The following is a 9,573-nucleotide window of genomic DNA, read 5'->3' as shown; positions in this document are numbered from 1 at the left end:
GCAAAGAAAACTGCCTGTGAGGGAACCGGTGTGCAGCTTCCTCGGGCAGTGGAGCTGCAGCCCCTCCTTGTACCCACATGTGCAGCACTTCCCTCAGCCTCTCTGCACCAGCTCTCCTGTTCCTTACACCCTTTGCATGAGTCTGTTGGACTCACTGGTGTGGCACAAAATGATCCATAGTGGTTTTTTGTTTTGTTCCATTAGTTTTTGCAACCTAAGCTGCCTCCTGGGGGGCTCTGCCAGGCGTGAGGAGGGCAGTGTGACTGGGGAAGGGTGGGTTAGTGATTCATGCCCTGTGACTGCGGGTCCACAGGCTGTGCCAGAGCAGCCTGGGAAGGGCTCTCTGATGTCTCCTACACCTCCTGCCAGCCAGGTTTCATTCCCAATGCTCTTAGGGCACTGGGTCCTCCACGCAGAGCAGCAGTAGCTGTGTACCATGTTTTTCTCTTGCCCAAGAGTACAGCATGTCACATAACTGAATAATTTCTTCCTGGCTGAGCCTCATCAACGACCCTGTGTCACACTAGCCTGATTAGATCTACTAACCAGGAAGGGGGAAACAGAAGGCGATTTGGGCAGGCATGGCAGCACAGGAGCAGGATCAGCCCCTCGGCTCCCCGCAGACCACCGCCATCCCCGGCCGCAGCCCCAGCTCTGGCGCGCCTGCCGGGCACTGACGTCACTCGGCCGGTGGCGACAACAGCGCCGCAGCCAGCGGCCACCACCGAGCCATAGGTCACGTGCGGGGCGCGGGTAAAGCGACACTCCGACCTGCACCCCGCACCCGTCTCGTCCGGGCAGCGCGAGCGAGCAGAGCCTTTCCGGCCCCGGGGCGGGGGCAAGCCTGCCCCTCCGGCCTTCCCGGGGCCAACGGGAGGCGACGGGGCGCCCCGCAGACCCACGAGCCCGCCCCGCGTGCCCCCCGCGAACGGGCCCGCGGAGGGTCTGCGGTCCCCGGCCGGGCGGGCTCCCACCGCACGCGGCTCACGGCGTGCCTGCGGCCGGGCGGGTGAGGGCGGCGGTGCCGGGCCACACCCCCTACCCCGCCTGGCCACGCCCCCCGAGGGGGGCCCGCGGCTCGTGACGTGCCCGCCCCCTCCTCGTTCCCCTCCCTCCGTGCCGGGCCCCGCCCCCGCTGTCTGACGTCACCACGCGCCGCGCAGTGCGCAGCAGCAGGCGGCGGCGGCGACGGGCGGCGGGCAGTGCCTGCGGTACCGGGGGGTGTCCGTGGGGGTGGGCGTCCCTGAAGGGGGAGCGTTCCTGCGTGGGGGGCGGCCTTGAGGGGCCGGCAGAGCCGGGTGTGGGGCTGGAAGCCCTGCGGGGGTGCGTGAGGGGCTGGGTGCGGGGGTGGCAGCCCCCCCGGGGGCGTGCGGAGGGGCTGTGGGAGCTGGTGTGGGGCCAGCAGCAGCCCGTGCCCCAGCGTGTGTCGGGGCTGCCCCTGCTGTGCGGTGAGGGCTGGTGATCGCGGAGGGCCCCGTGCGGGTGGGAGGGAGCCCGGGAGCTGGGGGCAGAGGGACTGGGGCATGGGCGTGGGGCTCTTGTTACGGGGAGCGTGCTGGTCCGGGTTGCTGTTCTGAGGAGGACGAGGAGGAGGACATCTCGGAGTGAAGAAGGGGAGCTGTCCCACCGCTGTGTGGTGGCTGCCCTGGTGGCAGGGGTCCCCGAGGCATCGGCCCGGGTAGATGCTGTGGCGTGGGGGAGTGGGTTGCCACTGAAGTGCCCCAGTCAGGCCTGGGCCGTGGTGCTGCTGGCCTTGGGGTGGCTCTCCCGGTCTGCTAGCTCTAACGATGCGTTTGTTATCAGAAAGTCGCTGTAACCTCTTTCAGGCTTTCATTGTGTGGAGCAAGGTGCCTGTGAGGTGCTGTGGGGCTTTACAGTCTAGCCCCATGCATCAGAGAGAAAGATCAGTGCTGCCGGGCTGCAGTTGTTTATGCAGTATGGGGGGAGAAGAGGAAGGCTTCTGTGCTGAGAGCAGAAGGGCTTGTTTAATACTAATGGGCTTATTTAGTGTAGAGCAAGAGGTATGCTAGCACTCTCTGAGTAAAAATTATAACACTGCATTGCGTGTTTAAAAGCCATTGTGATTGTCCTGGATTTATATTTCCTGTTCCTGTAGCTGTTGGAGACCTCATTTGGATAATTAAATGTCATGGTGAATTAAATGTCATGGTGAAATAGGAGAATAAGGAGAGCACTTGCCTCCTTTCCTCTCCCACAGGGAACTGGTAGACCCTTCTGATAACACCCTCTCAGTCCAGGGCAGCTGCAAGATTTGTCCCAGTCATCCCAGACTCGTGTTTAGCTCTGTCTGAAGGGTGGGGAGGGGGGTGGGGGGGGGCAGGGGGGGTGGGAGTGTGTGCAGGGAATAAAAGTGCTTTTTGCTTTTGGTGCTTTCACCTTTACTGTGAGATCTGTCTGAGTAGGTTCAACCTGACTGTCCAAAGAGAGTAAGTTTCGGTAAGGTAGTAAGTGTGGGTGAGTTAAAATGACTGTAAAGAGAGGTGCCTCCTCCTTTGTGCTGTGGTAAATGTAGTGACAAGAGATAAGGTGCGGGAAGTGCTTCTGTGCCAGAAAATGGGTGTTTTTCTTTCAACTGCATCAGTTGCTTTAATAAAAAGATGGACTCTTCCTAGAAAAATAGATTGATAAGAATACTATTACTGTATCAGATAGAATGAGATGGAGCCAGAAAATGCTGAGACTTTTGTCATTTTGACGCTTTGGTGATCGTATTTCAGTGCTTTTTCAGGGTAGTCGGGAATTGACGTGTGTGTTGGATAATAATCCTCTGCACTGGACAGAATAGTGTTTTACCAAGTACTGAAGCTTCTTCAGCACTAAGTCTCTTACACTCTGCCTCTTACTCATGTGCTATAGAGGCCGTCTTTGTTAAAATACTGATTTTTCATTCCCCTAACTGTTTGAGAGCAGTAACTGATAACCTGCAGAGGCTGGTGGGTGTCCTCACTGCAGAGGCTGAAGAGAATGTGCTGTAAACGAGTGGCTCTGACAGGGTGGGGGGCTCTGACATGGGCTGAGCAGACCCTGCAAGGTGGTACCCTGGTGTCAGTTAGAGGAGAGGGCGCTGGTGTTTTGCTGCCATGTGTCCCTCCAGGTCCATATCTAAAACTGGCAGTGGCTTGTTGCTCAAAAAACCAGGTGTTGCTGTAAGCATAAGCAGCGATGTTCATACTCAGCGTTTTGCTGGGATGCTGGAGAGTGACCTAGAGGGCTGTGGCTATGGTAACTGTTTTCAGGGTAGTTCTGTGCATGATCAGATTAATATGTTACTTAGTTTTTTCTAGGAGGGCAGAGCAAGCTTGTGTAACTCTGGATTTTCAACAGACAGGTCTCCATTTCTCCTGTTACCTGTTTGTGATCTCCTTGTAAGCTGTAGGCTTAGATGGGGGTGGTGAAAACTTCTAGTGGGAGTTGAAGACTTGAATGAGCAGGGTTTGAATGCCTGCCTTCAATATTGATGTTTTCTACTCTCTGCTGTCTCAGTTGTGTATTGTGTCTTTCTCAGCTTCCTGTTTCTGAACTGAAACTATATGGCTCAATAAGTAGAAAATAGCACACTGTCATTTTTGGGAATAGGGGAAGATAGCAAGAAACCCAAGTCGTTCAAACGGATGGCCAGTATTGCCAGGTCTGGCATCCTGCCAGCTGCATCTTGACTTCCCACAAGGCAGCCTGGATGCTTCTGAGGCTGCTCACCCCGGGAGAGGTTGCCTTCTTCAGACTTTGGGATGGAGTGCTTGGTCTCACACCATGCTGTGCTGGCCTCCGCAGCCATATCCTAGGGAGCATTTCCCAGCCGGGACCCGGTTACATGTGTATTCCTGCTGCCTTTGCCACCGCACTGCTTTCTTGGAGATGGAGCTGTGCTGTACCGTCTGCCCACAGCCCACCAGGGTCCCGGGAGCCTTTGGGGAATGCACCTATTTGGAAACCTCTGATCTGTTGTATTCCTTACACCAGGCACCGCCACCACTAAACAAAAGCTGCTGTTTCTTTCACTTGCATATCAGAAAGATGTATTTCCACGCTAGCGTTACAATGTATTGTTGAGGTCTTACGAGCTATTGAGGGCAATGCCCTGAACTGTAATAGTATTTCAGCCTCTGACAGAGTAAGGCAGAGGCTTTCTTGGTTTCATTACAACTGGTATCAGAGGTACTTGCTTGTGCTCTGTGACAGGCAGCCAAGAGGACTTTTGCCTATGTCCTACAGCAGAGCATCATGTTACAGCTGCATGTAGGATGTGGAAAAGCAGAAGTGAGAAAACATGAGGAAAAAAAGTTGTCTCATTCTGCTTTTCAGCCTGTCACAAAAATCTGAGTAATGAGATCTTAGCTGTAGAAAATGCATGTATTTCTGTCTGCATACACTGACTTTACTGTGTCTTAGAAGCTGTATGCTGCCCTTCAGTGGGTTTCCCACTTGAGATTAGTAGAAAATCATCATGCAGTCCGGGTAGTATCTTCCGCTAAATCCATTAGTGTATCAGAGCTGGGGAGGTTATTGTGAAAGATTACTGCTGTTTCATTGCTGGGATGCTGCCAGAACACCATCTGAATAACACATGTGAATGTATTATCTGTGCTTATTAATTGTCTTCCCATGCATACTGTTTGTTTCACATTCTGTCCTCAGTTGGACCAACAAAGCTTCTTTATTTTAACTATTATTTGCAGGGTCTAGTTTAACTTGACAATCAGACGGTTTCATTGATTTTTTTTGTTTTGGTATTTGCATCTTGAAACTGTCTTGATGCATACTCTTAAAAGTAAAATATATTTATGTATGTCTGGAGATATCTAATGTGGCACTTCATACAAATACTTCAACAAGAGCAGCACATGCAAAAGCATTCAAAACCTGAAATCAAGATGTTAATGCCCATATCTGCAGTGATTTCTGTGTAAAAGGGCTTTGGTTTTTTGCTCTGTTTGCCACAAGCGCTTCGTAACGGGGCAGTCACCTGGTGTGTCAGCAACAAGCGTGTTGGCTTGTAACAGTGGAGGGGCTGTGTTGTGGTACTTGCCAGCATTGTAGTTGTTAGTCTCTGGTGTTAAAGCGCATGTTCTTAAAACCTTTCAGCAGATGTCTGAAAAATGTGAATTTTTTTCTCCTTAAGGTGCAGTTCATGTAATAACAGTAGCAGAGTGTTGGATTTGAATATTATTTCTTTCTCACTAACACTTTTATTGTGGGAACTACACAGCTGTTTCAGCTTCATACTTTTCTTCTGCCATGCAGAACATGTAGGTGGACAGTGAACAGCATACTGCAAGCAGGAAAACTAGGCAGTAAGTTGCGAGTAGTATTTCTGAAGAGGTTTTGTATATTCGTAACAAGTGATGAGACATTGAAGCTTGTCTGCAGAAGGAAAATCCCAGCATTCAAACCTGTGTGGGCGTGAGGCTATATTGTTAGAGTCCTGTGGAGACAGTGGCAAGAATGGATCCTGTGACTGCAAAGCCCTACAAAGGACATTGCATCTGAGGCAAATACTGTCAATGTGACTACAGGTCCTTTACAGCTGATCAAAACCCTGGGTTTTGAAACCAAAATTGCCTGGAAACATGCATATCAATCATGGTTTTGCCAAGAAGGCAGGACAGATGATGGGACTGGAGGGGTGGGACAGCTTGTAGGGACACAAGTGTCAGCCTCGCATGTTCAGGTGTGCTCTCCGTTTGCACAGGCTGGTGGACTTCAGACCTCTGGAGGGTACTGGGAGGAGTGAATACCTGGCTCAGGAGCTCAGAAGGTTAAATGTTTGTTCATCCAAACCAGTGCTGCTCACTCGATGGAGCTGCCTGATGTTGTGGGTTCAGCCACTCATAACAGCAGCTGAGTTTTTTGTGGTTTGGCAGCTCTTGAACAAAGGTGAGGAAATGGACCTCTTCCTAATGACTGGAGTATCCTGTAGCCCCAGACACCCCTTAAGGAAATGGGTTTGAACGAAGTAATGTTTTCTAGCTTTTCCTTTGACAGCACAAAGCTGAGCTTTTCACTTCTGCCTAGACCTGCATTTGGGGAAGTAAACCAGTTTTGAGCAGCTTTTATCATAAAAGATGGGTGCAGATCTTGTGCAGCTCCCTTTCAGTCATTACTCTGGGTTGATGATGTTGTTGATGACCACTCTGGTGAAGTGGGTGGGAAAACCTGGGAGGAAGCTTTTCCTGGAAGTGAGCTGAGCAAGAATGGAATCTCTTGTAATTCATTCTTAATGTACCTTTCATGCAGTCACTGAATGGAATTTGCAAAGAAGCCAGTAAGAGGGAAACACAGAACCAGGGCCACTTAAAAAGCCACTTGTGCTCTTTTTCATTTGGATACTGTTCATATGAAATGCAATTTAAATGCTAGGCTGGTTGCCAGGAGCTGGATTGTTGATGTTAAATGTACTTTCCATTAGAGCTCTGTATTGGAAAACAGCTTCTTAGCGCTGCAGGCATTGGAAGGGGTGGGTTACATCAGGGTGTCCTGGTTGCCCTTCTCAGGATCTGTGCCTCTCACCATGCCCTCCATCTGTACAAAGGCCAGCTGAATCACTATCTGACATGCCCAAAATGTGATTCCTCCTGACCAGAGCAATGTATGAGGTGTAGTACTTGTTCAGCTGTCCTTAAAGCAAACAACTTCTTGCTGTTAAATTCCTAAAATCTGTTAATTGTTGGGGGTGGGGTTGGGGTGTGGGTGTGTGTAGATTGTCTAGGTGTTCCAGACCGCTAGTCTGCTTTGGGTTTTTTAGTTTATTAATGCCCTGTTTGTTTCAGAGGACTATTTCTTGCACTGTTCCCTACGCAACAGAAGGTATTTAACCCAGTTTCAGTACCCAGATTAGATTGTCATCTCCCCCTCACATACACAGCTTTTTATTTTAATTGATTCTCTTGCATAGGAGATTGCATTTGAAAGATTTGACTTGCAGGCAGCTGTCTGTAGGGCTTGGTATTTTTTTGCAGGTGGATTAGCAGCTGTGAACACCTGCTGTGGAAAAATGCAGGTGGTTGTTCTCTGCATGCGCTTTTCAATTTTGCCAAGATAACAAGGTGTTGTCAGTGCCAACAGGTAGAAGCAGATTCGTACTGGTCTCCAGTCACTTTGAAGGCCAGAATTATGCTGACCTCGGAAGAGATGCTTGAGAGCATGAGCCTTATAAGTGGCTTTTTGAAGGAGAGGAAAAGGGTGAAACTGGGTCTTCTTGGCAGGGTGTGAAGGCTCTTTGTTTGGGAACCCCTCAAGAGCGTTCCTTCTATTGTGCGAAATTTCCCTTGTTCTCTTATCCTTGGTTGTTTTCCTGCATCATGTTATCTTCTGACCAAAAAGCCTACCTGTTCAGGCCCTCATGCTGTGCTCTGCAGGGCTGCTTTTGTGAAGTAAGATGGTGGTGGCATACCTACATGAGGCTACCAATTATTTTTTTTCCCCTAGTTCGGGGCAGAGTGGGGGTGAGGGATCCTTCCCAGTGATTCCTAAGCATAGATGGGATAAAGGTAGATCTCACTTGCTTCATAATCCATCATGTAAAAAGATTTGTAAAAAGAGGTAAATGGGCATCAGCTTGCGGATGATGAGGCTTTCCCAGGTTGAAACTTAAGGCTGTTTTCAGAGACCTGTGGAAGAGTCATACGTGGTCAGTGAAATGGTGGAAGAGACTGTGTTTCGGTACTTCGGTGAACAGTGTGTGTGAGAAGGATGATGGTCCTAGCTGTACATGTGCAGCACTCTACATGAGCTATTCCCACTCAGAAGGTCTTGTAGTTACAGTTAGTACTTGGAACAGCTTGAGTTCTGTTTTGGCTTGATGTAAGGCAAGACCTGTCCTGGGAGTGGGCTAGGAAAGGGACAGAAAGCAGATGACTGCAGTAGCACTGTGCAGCAGAGCTTCACGCAGCCTGCTTGTTCCCTCTCAGACAAATGGTAAAATTAAAGGCACAGCAATGGGTGGCAAGAATGACCAAGGAATAGAACAGGCTTCGCAGAAGCAGAGAGTCCTCAGCACGGGAGGTTTGCCTGAAGAAAAAAACATCATAAATTCAAGAGTGTGCTGGAAGAGGAGGGTCAGGAACAGTGACTGACTAGTTCTGTGTGAGGCAGTAAGTTTAAAGCAGTCAGAAAGAAGTAGGTATTTTCAAAGCTTAGTAATTAAATTTGTTTCTCTAACATGTACTGATTGCCAAAATGGACAGGTTAAATACAAAGTGTAGTGTATACAAAGCACCATAGGTCTGTACTTGCCCCTTTTGCTAAGCCGTACTCAAAGAGGTTACAGATGTAGAGGGACTTCCTGGTGGTTCTTATGTATTGATGTCTCTGTGTGTGTCTATATATATACAGGCACATATAGTGCCATATGTATTTTCTATAGGGAATACATATGAAAAAAGAGAAGACAGAGAGGGGACCTTATCAATGTTTACAAATATCTTAAGGGCAAGTGTCAAGAGGATGGGACCAGGCTCTTTCCAGTGGTGCCCAGTGACAGGACAAGGGGCAGCGGGCACAAACTGCAGCACAGGAAGTTCCATCAGAATGTGAGGAAAAACATCTTTGAAGGTGACGGGGCACTGGAACAGGGTGCCCAGAGAGGCTGTGGGGTCTCCCTCTCTGCAGACGTTCAAAATCTGCCTGGGCACAAGTCTGCAACCTGCTCTAGACAAACCTGCTTTAGCAGGGGGTTGGACTGGATGGTCTCCAGAGGCCCCTTCCAACCCTGACCATTCTGCAGTTCTCTAAGATAAGTTGTGTGTATACTCCAGTGATTTCCTTTTTGCATACATTATGGGAGACGGTGCAGCCTTTGGAGGTATGGTAAGCTGCTTATTTAGAAATAAAATCTTTCTGTTAGAGTAGGGGAAATGGTGTTTGCTCAGCAGTGTGGAACAAAGGAGTTTGAAGATAGCTTAAGGAAACCTAATGATATATTAATGAACTTACCTTGTAGCAAAAGTACTAAGGTGGGGGGGGACAACGACGACAAGGGTGTGAGGCAGGAACGGGAGAGGCATAAGAAGACGTTTTGTCATTCTCTTCAGGTGGCCTAGTAATTTCTCAGTTGTTAACCAGCAACAGATAGGGCAAATGCTTAGTGACAGTCAAGGAAATCTCTTCGCTGGGTTGCTAAATGAAGTTTCGCATTGGGTGGGACTGTGCAGTGCTGTAATGGCTCATCCTGATGGACCTACTGCAGTGCCGTGTGAAACAAAGGGCTTTACTGATGCGTTGGCTTTTTTGAGCTTTGTCTTGGAGAGGTGCTCATTGGGAAACCCACAGATATGAGTCCTGATACAAACTCATAGGAGTTGGTCTTGGTTGCAGCTTACGTGGAATCACTAGTTGGGGTGAGAACCCACAGCAAAGCTTGCCAGTACATTTGACTAGGAGCTCAAGTATGTCTGAAAAGTACTTGCTTAATGATTCAGAGCTCTGCCTTGCAAATAGATACCCTGGTGAGTAGGTAGGGCTAGTAAGCATGTAAAATCATGTATGAGATCATGAGAATGAAGAAAATCTAAATATTGTCACAGAGTTCAAAAAGGGGGAAGGGTTTATGCATGG

General features: G+C 49.3%; 1 protein-coding gene across 3 annotated transcripts in view; it reads left to right on the top strand.

The window, feature by feature from the left end:
* Positions 1-1,101: 1,101 nt before the first annotated feature.
* CYSTM1 (cysteine rich transmembrane module containing 1) overlaps positions 1,102-9,573 on the top strand; it is a 30,897-nt gene continuing 22,425 nt past the window's right edge. Inside the window, exon 1 of one of the 3 annotated variants that reach the window (XM_080400755.1) lies at positions 1,102-1,211. The gene's annotated coding sequence lies outside the window, so the exon portion shown is untranslated. Of the gene's footprint in view, positions 1,212-5,746; positions 5,896-9,573 lie in introns of those variants that run through there. The other 2 variants (XM_080400756.1, XM_080400757.1) reach the window with 2 other exon arrangements.

Source organism: Falco punctatus (assembly GCF_963210335.1).
Source record: "Falco punctatus genome assembly, chromosome: 8".
Classification (NCBI taxonomy): domain Eukaryota; kingdom Metazoa; phylum Chordata; class Aves; order Falconiformes; family Falconidae; genus Falco; species Falco punctatus.
This window is presented reverse-complemented; position numbering and strand designations above follow the sequence as displayed.